General features: G+C 37.7%; 2 pseudogenes across 2 annotated transcripts in view; both read right to left on the bottom strand.

Annotated features, from left to right (window-relative positions):
- Positions 1 to 685: 685 nt before the first annotated feature.
- LOC103788745 (tubulin beta-4B chain-like) overlaps positions 686 to 11,145 on the bottom strand; it is a 105,102-nt pseudogene continuing 94,642 nt past the window's right edge. Inside the window, exons 10-11 of the transcript XR_013528465.1 lie at positions 10,757 to 10,801; positions 686 to 4,828 (exon numbers count right to left, since the gene is read on the bottom strand). The product of XR_013528465.1 is annotated as a tubulin beta-4B chain-like (transcript). The remainder of the gene's footprint in view (positions 4,829 to 10,756; positions 10,802 to 11,145) is intronic.
- Positions 686 to 11,145, bottom strand: part of LOC144579888 (caveolin-2 pseudogene) — a 48,787-nt pseudogene continuing 38,327 nt past the window's right edge. The window contains exons 5-6 of the transcript XR_013528464.1: positions 10,757 to 10,801; positions 686 to 4,828 (exon numbers count right to left, since the gene is read on the bottom strand). The product of XR_013528464.1 is annotated as a caveolin-2 pseudogene (transcript). The remainder of the gene's footprint in view (positions 4,829 to 10,756; positions 10,802 to 11,145) is intronic.

Raw genomic sequence — 11,145 nt, 5'->3', positions numbered from 1 at the left:
TACTCCCAGTTGGAAATAAGACCAGGCAGTGAATGCTATAGGTAAATACCCATGCTCCTCACTGATCCTCTTCCTTTGAGAAATGAGTTTGAAAACAGTCTGTATTATGATGACATGACTCACGTATAACTAGATTCTCTATCATAAGGGATGGCAAGGAAATCACACAATTTTGCTTTATATGGGTTTAAAAAAACTTTTTTCTGCTACCAGGGAGAGAGGAAAGCATTGGCACATTCTGGTAACAAGAGGGCATTGATAGTTTTCTTTCTATACATTTTTCACATGAGACAGTACTGCCTGGCAGCCTGCCACACCTCCCCAGTGTTTCTTAAGCTTCTCTGAATATGAGGTGTGATTCGGAGTGAATAAGCTCTTAAACGAGTGATCTTTCCAGTGGTTCTTTCTGTGGGAGGTAAAATAGCAGGTGAATTTGGGCCTTGTTATATGTAGAGCTGAGCATATAGCTACAACTAATTAAACCACCCAGCACCTTCCCCAGAAGAGTATTAGCCAGAGTAACACGCTAATCTCTCTTGAGCTCTTCAGTCATTTTATCCTATCCTGAACAGTTTTAACTGCAGAGCTAGGGAGGCTGTTTTGTGCTCAACAAAGTAAGTGCAGTAGTACCCCCTTAAATGTAAGATACATTTCAAGACTCCCAGTAAATGCCTGAAACCACAAATAGTACTGAATCACATACCAATTCTTTATTACACATATATATCTATGATAGCATTTAATTTATAAATTAGGCACAGCAAGAAATTAACAACAATAACTCATCATAAAATATATTGTGTGGTTCTCACCCTTTTTCCTGTGATGAGGTGAAGTGATACAATGCCTGTGTAATGAGATGAAGTGAGGTGAATGAGGTAGGCATTGTAATGCAGTGATAGGCCACTATGCACCCCCTGAATCTAAGTCAGAAAAAACGTCATGAGCTGTGAGTGACCCTGTATCTTCAGGCTTTAATGATGTTGATGGCTGGTAACAGAAGGAGACTGTGTTGATGACTGATGGGTGAACAGCATATGCAGTGTGGATGTACCGAACAAAGGGACAATTCACATCCTGGTCTGGATGGAGGGGCTCAAGCTTTCATCATACTTCTCAGAATGGCACACTAGAACTTATGACGTTTATTTCTGAAGTTTTCCATGTGATATTTTGGGAATACAGTTGAATATTAGCTGTAACCACAGAAATAAAAACTACGAATGTAAAATCTGTTTGGACATTGACTCATTTCTTGCTGTCCAGTTCTTAAAATCATTAGAAATTCCAAACTGGTGTCTTTTTGTATGCTAATGATTGATGACTGGAAGCCCCTATCTAGATTCAGGATGGCAACTGGTCATTATCATGAAGACATTGATTAGAGGGTTGAGATCTCCTGTCGCACTCTGCAGATTCTGGGGCAAAGAGAAAGCCTGAAGGTTTTCAGTCACCAATGGCCAGTGATTTACTTAATCAGTGGTGCATATGTAATAAAGCTTTCATAAAGACCCAAAGAGACTGGGCTTGGAGAGCTTCCAGTTCGCTGAATACATTGAGGTTCCTGGAGGATGGTGTGTCCTGGGAGGGCATGTCATCTTCATCCCACTTCCCCCACACCTTGCACTGTGCAACTCTTCATTGGTACCTTTTGTAATGTCCTTCATAGCAAGCTGGTAAATGTGTTTCCCTGAGTACTTTGAGCCATTCCAGCAATTCAATTTAGCACAAATTGAAGCCAATTGGTCAGAAGTTCTGGAGTTTCAGACTTAGGACTGATGTAGGGAGGAAGTCTCATGGGACTGCGCCCTTTACCTGTGGAATCTGATGCTATCTGCAGAGAGAGTGTGAGAGCTGAATTAGAGGACACCCAGCTTGTGTTATCTGCAGAAATGATTGCTTGTTGGTGGGGAAAAAACCCTTTCTACATTTGATCACAGAAGCTTCTTTGTTGATGATTGTTTCTGTGGTGTGAGAGCAGAGAAAAACATGGCAAGTATGTCTTTTCCACACATGTCGTGGATAAGGGAACTACTGTATACTCTGTTTTAACTGCCCTTCATATTTTGGTTCAGAAATCATGCTCTTTGACACTGGTCACTCATCACATCTGTTCTGCTAACAATACCATTTTTAGTCAATCTCATATGGTTTGTCTAAGATGACTTGTATACTGCAGTTCACTTGTAGAAATCAAATTTTGATAAATTTATTCTTTGCATTTAATAAATACAAAGTGAGGGAAGTAAGAGTTCTTACTGCACTAATCACATACCAGTAGGTATAATTTATATTAATTCTAATAAGGTCTCAGGTATGCTCCCAAAGGAATGCTTTGTAACAAAGCATCAGTCCTATACTTTAAAGAAAAATGGTCTAAAGCATGCACACAAGTGTGCATAATTTTTTTTTTATAAAGGTAGAGTCTTGCTATGTTTTCCAAACTGGTCTCAAACTTCTGGGTTTTTCAAGTGATCCTCCTGCCTTAGTCTCCCAAGTAGTTGAGATTACAGGCATGCATGACTTTGCCTTCTTATGTTTTTAATATTCTATATATTTGTTATTGATTTACAATGCATTTTGTCTTTTCCTTTAATAGATCCTGGGAGTTCTGATGAATCTGCAGTCAGGGAGGATTTTACAGATTTTAAAAATTGTATTAACTAAGGAAATATAGATGGAAGAAACTAATATCTGTTGAGTGCTGTATTCTGGGCTAACCACCCTATTATGTGCTATGCGTTTATCACAAAGTCTTCACAACATCTGTGTTCTTATAACCTACTGTTTATTAAATAGGCAACTGTGGTTTAGAGAGGTTAATTGGCTCATGATCCCACAGTTAACAAAGTAGCTGACTCACTCACAGTTAAACCATCCACCTGCCTGGCTTCCAAATACTTCTTTTGCTCCTCAGCATAGATGGATAAAAATCTGTGCAGCAATTGGATCAAGATACATGTTAGAATCAGATTAATGAATAAAGTCAAATCTAGCTATATGTTAACTGTCATTTAAGGTTACTGTTAGAAATGAGGTTGGCCTAACAGTTTGTCCTAATAAATTTGACAATTTCAGTGGTAACCAATATCTTATCTTTACCATCAAAAGCTTTAGGGCAGTGTGAAGATTTGGCCATAGGATTGTAAATTTTACAAAACCAAGATTAGACAAGTCTTAGAGAGAAATAACTTGACTTCCCAGTTTGGGTTTTGCCTTTAGGCTGCATTTCCGCCTACTTCCACAATACTTTTCTTTAGTCTTTCTTTTTTTCTCCATAACATTTCCATAACCTTCTCTTGATGTTTTCAAGTGTTCTTCTCTGCTTTTGGTGTTTCTTTTTGTTCTACTATTTTTCCAAATTCTGCTGGCAATGTATCCCCATTTCTCCTATAGACAATTAAAAGCACACAGAATTTCAGAATTTTAAGGAATCATAGGACTAATTAAAATAATCTCTAGTACTTCAACCTGTTAAATGTTCTGGTCAAGTGTTTTTCTAGATAGAGAACCTGAGACTCAAATAGATTAGGGTAGTTTTCTTTTTGCACATAGGAAGTGGCAGAAATGAGATTTAAACTCATTCTAAAGCCCAGTACTCACCCTTCTGTTTTTATTTTATGGGCTTTTGTTGTTGTTGTTGTTGACAGTCTTGCTTTCTCACCCAGGCTTGAGTGCAGTGGCGCGGTCTAGGCTCACTGCAACCTCTGCTGCCTGAGTTCTAGCGATTCTCCTGCCTCAGCCTCCTAAATAGCTGGGATTACAGCCATGCCATCGTGGCTCACATCTGTAATCCCAGCACTTTGGGAGGCTGAGGCAGGTGGATTATGAGGTCAAGAGATCCAGATCATCCTGGCCAAAATGGTGAAACTCAGTCTACTAAAAATACAAAATAAATTAGCTGGGCATGGTGGCAGGTGCCTGTATTTCCAGCTACTTGGGAGGCTGAAGCAGGAGAATTGCTTGAACATGGGAGGTGGAGGTTGCAGTGAGCCAAGATTATGCCATTGCACTCTAGCCTGGTGACAGAGTGAGACTCTGTCTCAGATGATGATGATGATGATGATGATGATGATGATACAAAGGGGGAGTGAGTCTGGTGCACCCAGTGGATAGAATGAGAATGAAATTAACTGTTAAACCCAATGGCAGTGGCTAAGAATGGAATGAGCACAGGAAGGCCAAGTTTGAAGAGAAACAATACCTTATTGGGTAGGAATATGAATTCTTCAGTAATAGATCAGATTATTGAAGTTTATGACAAGTTTAATAAAGAAATTACAAAGATGAAGAACACAAGATCTTGGGAATTTACAAAGGCACATTAGAGGGTTCGAGGGAGCTTTAAACACGTTGCTTTTCTTTTGATCAATAACTGACGAAGATTTTTACTGAAAGATGCTAAAACATTTTGAGACACTGGGAAGAGTCTCTACAGCAGATAGAAATGTGGTATCACGGGGTGGCTTAGAGCTTCTTGAGTACTAGGGGCTGGAGATTGCTGAACAACATAGATCTGTAGCCCAGGATAGGTGCCTCCTCACCTCTACTTCTTTTCATAATTCACTGATGGTCTTCCAATGTTCATGTAGGCTGGGTCAGGGGCATGATTGGCCAATCAGTCATGAAGTTCAGTTGGGAAATTGGAGGTGTGTCTATGCTGGGGGCAGCTGATGGAGACTCCAGGTAGCTTGTTATTCAGGAGCAGGGATGTAGAGAGCCACTCCTGTCATTTGAGGCCATCCTTTCAGGAATCTGTGCTTTCATAGATTGAAGAGTTGAAGGTTGGAGACTGCCATGGAGCCCTGCACAGGTAGAATCTGGAAGTCTATAGGAAGAAAGATATTTAGATAGTACTTAGGGAAATAGAGATACAACTACCAGAACTCTGTTTTTCCAGCAGTCTCTCTTTTTGGATATCTGAGTGCCTATGAAGGTTTTTTTTGATAGGGAGTCTCGCTCCATCACCCAGGCTGGAGTGCAGTGGCATGATCTCAGCTCACCACAACCTCTGCCTCCAGGTTTCAAGCGTAATAGCCTCCCTAGTAGCTGAAAGTACAGGTGTTTGCCACCACGCCTGGCTAATGTTTGCATTTTTAGTGGAGACAGGGTTTCACCATTTTGGCCAGGCTGGTCTTGAGCTCCTGAACTCAAGTGATCTGCTCCCCTTGGCCTCCCAAAGAGCTGGGATTTTAGGCATGAGCCACCGTGCCCAACCCTACCTGTGAAGGATTTAAGGGCTTCGTAGTTAATGTGGCCCTGAAAAAGGTAGGACATATAGAGTGAATATAATTGAATTTTTATTACTGTTAATGTGTTGATCTTTCTGGGAAGAGTGTTCTCCAATAGAACATACTCCTCTGTTATTAGACTTCTGAGCACTTAGCATTTACATGTTTCAAATGTTGCAGGTGATTCCTGTACTGTTTTGGGACAAAGGAAAGCAATAGGACCTTCTTAAGTGGTTTCTATGCTGAGGAATCAAGACTGCCAATTTGAAGTGACAGATTAGTCTTTTAACCAGAGATAGATAATGGACAAGAAACAGTGTATCTTTCCACCTTGTTTTAGGTCATCAGGTTTCTTCCAGTTTAGGTAACAAGAGTTACCTAAGTACAACTTCAGGATAGATAATAAGTCAGGGTAAATTATCATCAGGCTCTGGGATATATTGGCTGTCGCTATTTGTTATGGAGCTCAAGGTCAGTTTTCATTGAATATTGTATATATTTAGACAGGTAGAGGTACAAAAATAGGTAACCAAAATCTATTTTTAGAACAAGGGCCATATTTTAATTATGTCAAGAAACATTATTTAATGTACAGATAGCTGACCTTTCCCCAGATTTGTGTTTCTGTTTTTTGGAGAGAAGCTGAATATGAACTAGCAGTTAAACAATTTGTGAAGAAGTCAACTTACTCATTTTCATTGTATGTTTTTGCTCTAAAGCATTTTCCATGAACTGTGTGTTGATTCATGCCCTAAGCCAGATGACGACTTGACTGTTACCACCAAGGTAAAGCGGCCTCTTGTAAAATTAATTTTCTCACTCAGTCAAGTTTTGCATATTATTTACTTTTAACATTTAGCCGTGGTTTATCTATCTTTTTTTATGTTGGTAATACAAAGTTGGTTAGAGAAAAGCGTAGACTTGGCAAGTCGATTAAAAAAATTGTTTAAACTTGTTAACTAACAAAGGATTGATTAAGTACTGTGATGGGGTGGGGACTGATAGAAAATGAACTGGAAAATACATAGTGACAGGAAAATCACATTAGAAAATGCTTTCCGCAATAAAGGAAATATAAAATTGGTTAAGGTTTATTTGGATAAATATTAATATTGGCTTTTAAATCATACTAGTGTTACTTTCATAATATTTATGCCTGTATAAATCTTCAGTGAATCAAATTACTTCTATCCTGGAATCAAATTATCCTGGAATCTCCCTGGTACTTTTTATTGGCAAAACGGTATGGCACATAGCATATGGCTTTTTTTGGACACTTATGATTTTGGTACCATATAGTTTTTAGGAGAGATTTTTTTTCTTCTATTATTACTTCTGTAGTGAGACTAAAATATTAAAATTTGTAGAAAACTAGCTGAGTATGGTGGTGTATGCCTGTAGTCCCAGCTACTTGGGGGTTTGAGGCAGGAGGATTGCTTGAGCCCAGGAGTTTGAGAACAGCCAGGGCAACATAACCAGATTGTATCTGCTTTAAAAATATAAATCATAGAAATGTAGAAATTTAAATTTATGTTACCAAACTTTGTATTACAAATGGATTTCTGTGTGTTTTATAAGTTGTCCATAAAGGGTATATGTAAAACACTTCATTTAATGAGTAACATGTATGTTGCTGCAAATAACCAGTTATATAAGTGGACTCTGGTATGACTTTAACACCATAATTTTGTCATTGTAATTTATTTAAAATATCCACTCAAAGTCTTTGTATTACATTCAGAAATTTTAAATTTCAAAATTTTTGTATTTAGTTGTTTAAATAATCACTTGAAGTTCCTGCACACTACGAGCTACTGGAGGTCATAGATATATTTGTGCGTATTCTGGAGTACATGGAATACAGTCTTCCATGTAAGAAGCATGTAATTGCTGCTTTTTCGAGATGGAGTTTCACTCTGTCACCCAGGCTGGAGTGCAATGCTGGAATCTTGGCTCACTGCAGTCTCCACTTCCTGGGCTCAGGTGATCCTCCCACCTCAGCCATCCAAGTAGCTGGGACTGTAGGCCTCTGTCACCATGCTTGGCTGAATTTTGCATTTTTTGTAGAGATAGGGTTTTGCCTTGTTGCCCAGGCTGGCCTTTAAACTGTTGGACTCACATGATATGCCCACCTCAGCCTCTCAAAGTGCTGGGGTTACAGGCATGAATTGCCACATTCACCCTTCATAGCTGTTTAATCTGAATACATGAATTAATTTTTACATAATGGAATAAGTAATATACATAATATATCTATTGATTAAATACTGCAGTTAAAAAAATCTTGCTTACATTGTATTATTTTTTAATGTTTAAGGATGTATAAGTTTTAATGTGTTATTTTGAGAAATTATGCCATAAAAAATAATAAATTAGAAATAGTCATTAATAGCAAAGAGGGTTACAATATATTTTCTAGTATAATTCAACTGGAATCTTAGATTATGATTTTAGACTAAAATTTCTTAAACATTTTATTAGCCTCAACTCATGCTCTAATAAATACGCCTTTATAAGCCATGCATAACTCTTTAGAATTCTGGTGACCAATTCTTTCTCTATGTCAAAAGTTGATGGAAAGTTCTAGTTTTCCCTCTCTGTAATAATAACGATCTTTCAGGTAGTGGTAGATGACCATGGCTAGCTAACTGAATGTTTTATACTAATAAAATTAAACTCTGTATCACAGAAATATTTTAAAAAAATGAATTGCAGCATAAGTATTAACCTGTATTGTTAGGAACAAAAGGCTCTGTTATGTATCTATTTCTCCATGCTATAAAGGAACAAAAGGCTCTGTTACGTATCTATTTCTCCATGCTATAAAGGAACAAAAGGCTCTGTTACGTATCTATTTCTCCATGTACTTTATGGTATGCCATGTTGTTTCTTTTCCCTCTTGGCTGAAGCTCATATTAAATTGACTGGCTGGGCTTCTTTGTTGTTTCTCCCTTCATCCTCACATTTTAAAAATGATTTATCCCCACCCAATTTTTTTCTCACAGATCTCATTTCTTTAGTGACTGGTCTTTCAGTCCATATTCACTTCCTTTTATTTAAATATAACATATAAATTTTATTACTACATTATTCTATTCAACCATTTTTTTTCCATCAGTAAAGATTTTATAAAATATGTAGGTTTTTTCAAGTCCTTGTTTACCTAAATGAAGCATCTTCTATGGTGTTCTATTGATGCTCAATATGACATATGTCCAAGTTTTCTATCATAAATATCTTAACAGTGAAATATTTATATGAAGATAATTTTTTTAATATTGTAAGTATTACACTAATATATGTATTTATATTATATATATTATGTGTGTGTGTGTGTGTGTGTGTGTATTTAAGTTTTTGAGATACAGTCTTGCTCTTTCACCCAGGCTGGAGTGCAGTGGTGCGATCTCAGCTCACTGCAACCTACACCTCCTGGGTTTAAGCAATTCTCTTGTCTCATCTTCCCAAATAGATGGGACTACAGGTGTGCACTACCAAACTGGCTAATTTTTTTTTTTCTATTTTTGGTACAGACAGGGTATCACCATATTGGTCAGGTTGCTCTCAAACTCCTGACCTCAGGTGATCCACCTGCCTCAGCTTGCCAAAGTGCCGAAATTACAAACGTGAGCCAACGCACCTGCCCCCCCATATAAATATATGATATATATGTCATATATTATATTCATTTTATATATAAATATATAAAATATATTTACATTTTAATATATAAATATATTAAAACAATATATAAATATAAACGTTATATATAACATATATATTATGTTTATGTTTTACATATAACATGTTATGTTTTATATATATAACATGTTTTTATTTATATATATATAAATTTTATATATATAATATTTATATATATATAAATTATATACATATAATTTTTTTATATATATATATAATTTTTATATATATATATATAATTTTTTTGAGACAGAGTCTTGCTCTGTTGCCATGCTCCAGGCTGGGGTACAGTGGCACAATCTAGGCTCACTGCAACCTCCACCTCCTGGGTTCAAGCAACTCTTCTGCCTCAGTCTCCCAAGTAGCTGGATCTACAGGCATGCACTACCACACCCAGCTAATTTTTGCATTTTTTAATAGAGATAGGGTTTCACCATGTTGGCCAGTATTGTCTCAATCTCTTGAGGTGATACACCCACCTCAGCCTCCCAAAGTGCTGGGATTACAGGCATGAGACCCAGTGCTCGGCTGCCAATACATACTTTTTAAATGTTTTCTTGTTTTTGGTGGGGACTGCAAAGTAGAGTTAGGTACTTTGAAGCTAGTTCCTGACTGAAATATGCACATGCTAATATTTTGTCTGTGAATATGTTTCCTTTTGACTACCGTGCTTAGATAAGCAAGTCAATAGACACATGAAGATACCATATGAGGCTGATCTAGAAAGTGTAGACGACGTTCTCTACTGAAATGCTTTGATTTTCAGTACATGCTTCTCCTCTTATTTTTTAAGTCAAATTAGTTTTAAAATACTAAATTGAAATTTTGGGGGAGATAGAGTCTTGCTCTCTAGGCTGGAGTGCAGTGGCATGATCTTGGCTTGCTGCAGTCTCCACCTCCCAGGCTCAAGTAATCCTCCCACATCAGCCTCCCAAGTAGCTAGGACTACAGGCACACACCACAATGACTAACTCATTTTGGTATTTTTTTTATATATAGAGAGAGGTTCTCATTATGTTTCCCAAGCTCATCTTGAACTCCAAGCTCAAGCAATCCACCTACCTTGGTTTTGTAAAGGGCTAGGATTATAAGAGTGAGCCACCAAGTTTGGGTAAACTGAGGTTTGTTTAAGTAAATTGATTAGTGCTGGGTTGTGGTGGTGCACATTGGTTATCAACACTTTGGGAGGCAGACGTGAAAGGATTACTTAAGACCAGGAGTTTGGGCCAGGTGTGTGGCTCACGCCTGTAATCCCAGCACTTTGGGAGACCGAGGCAGGTGGATCATGAGGTCAAGAAATTGAGACCATCCTGGCCAACATGGTGAAACCCTGTCTCTAATAAAATACAAGAAAAAAAAAATTAGCTGGGTGTGGTGGCATACACCTGTAGTCCCAGCTACTGAGGAGGCTGAGGCTGGAGATTGCTTGAATCCGGGAGTTAGAGGTTAGAGTGAGCTGAGATAATACCACTGCATTCCAGCCTGGCACCTGGTGACAGAGCGAAACTCTGTCTCAAAAAAAGCCCCACAACACCAGGAGTTTGCCGCCAGCCTGGGTAATATAGTGAGACCTTGTCTCTACAAAAATAACAAAAAAAAGTAGCCTAGTATGATGGTACGCAGCTGTAGTTTCAGCTACTCAGAAGTTGAGGTGGGAAGATTGCTCGAGGTCGGGTGGTTGAGATTGCAGTGAGCCATAATCATGCCACTACATTCCACCCCTCGGTGACAGACCTTGTTTCAAAAAAAGAAAAAAAATTGGTAAGAAAGTCTTAATGCAACTCATTATAATTTTTTAAATGGAAACTCATGCTTGATATTACCTCAGCAGTGTGCCCTTGAGGAAGTGTCAGAGCCTTTACCCGAACCTGCCAATGGAAAAACAAAACAAAACAAAAAACATAGTATAGTCAATGTAAAAGAAGGTAAGAATACTATTTTATTTAAAAAGTCATTTGATGGAATTAAAAAATATATATGAGCACCAATATGTTCAAATAGCTAAAGAAAATGTTCCATTAAATGTATAATGAGTAAAGGAGAAGTCAAATGGTGATAAGTTGTATATCTAACCAGGGGTCAGCAGTCGAGTCTATTTATTGAGATTACCACTAAAGGATCTGAATTATTAGTTCCCATTTTAAGATACTCTAAGATCTGAGGAAAATCAGGAAAGAGGGAAGATAAGATAAAATGAATAAAAGAGAGAAAG

The sequence above is a fragment of the Callithrix jacchus genome, chromosome 17, assembly GCF_049354715.1.
Source record: "Callithrix jacchus isolate 240 chromosome 17, calJac240_pri, whole genome shotgun sequence".
Taxonomy (NCBI): Eukaryota; Metazoa; Chordata; class Mammalia; order Primates; family Cebidae; genus Callithrix; species Callithrix jacchus.
Note: the sequence above shows the minus strand (reverse complement) of the source record. Positions and strands in the feature narration are given on the sequence as shown.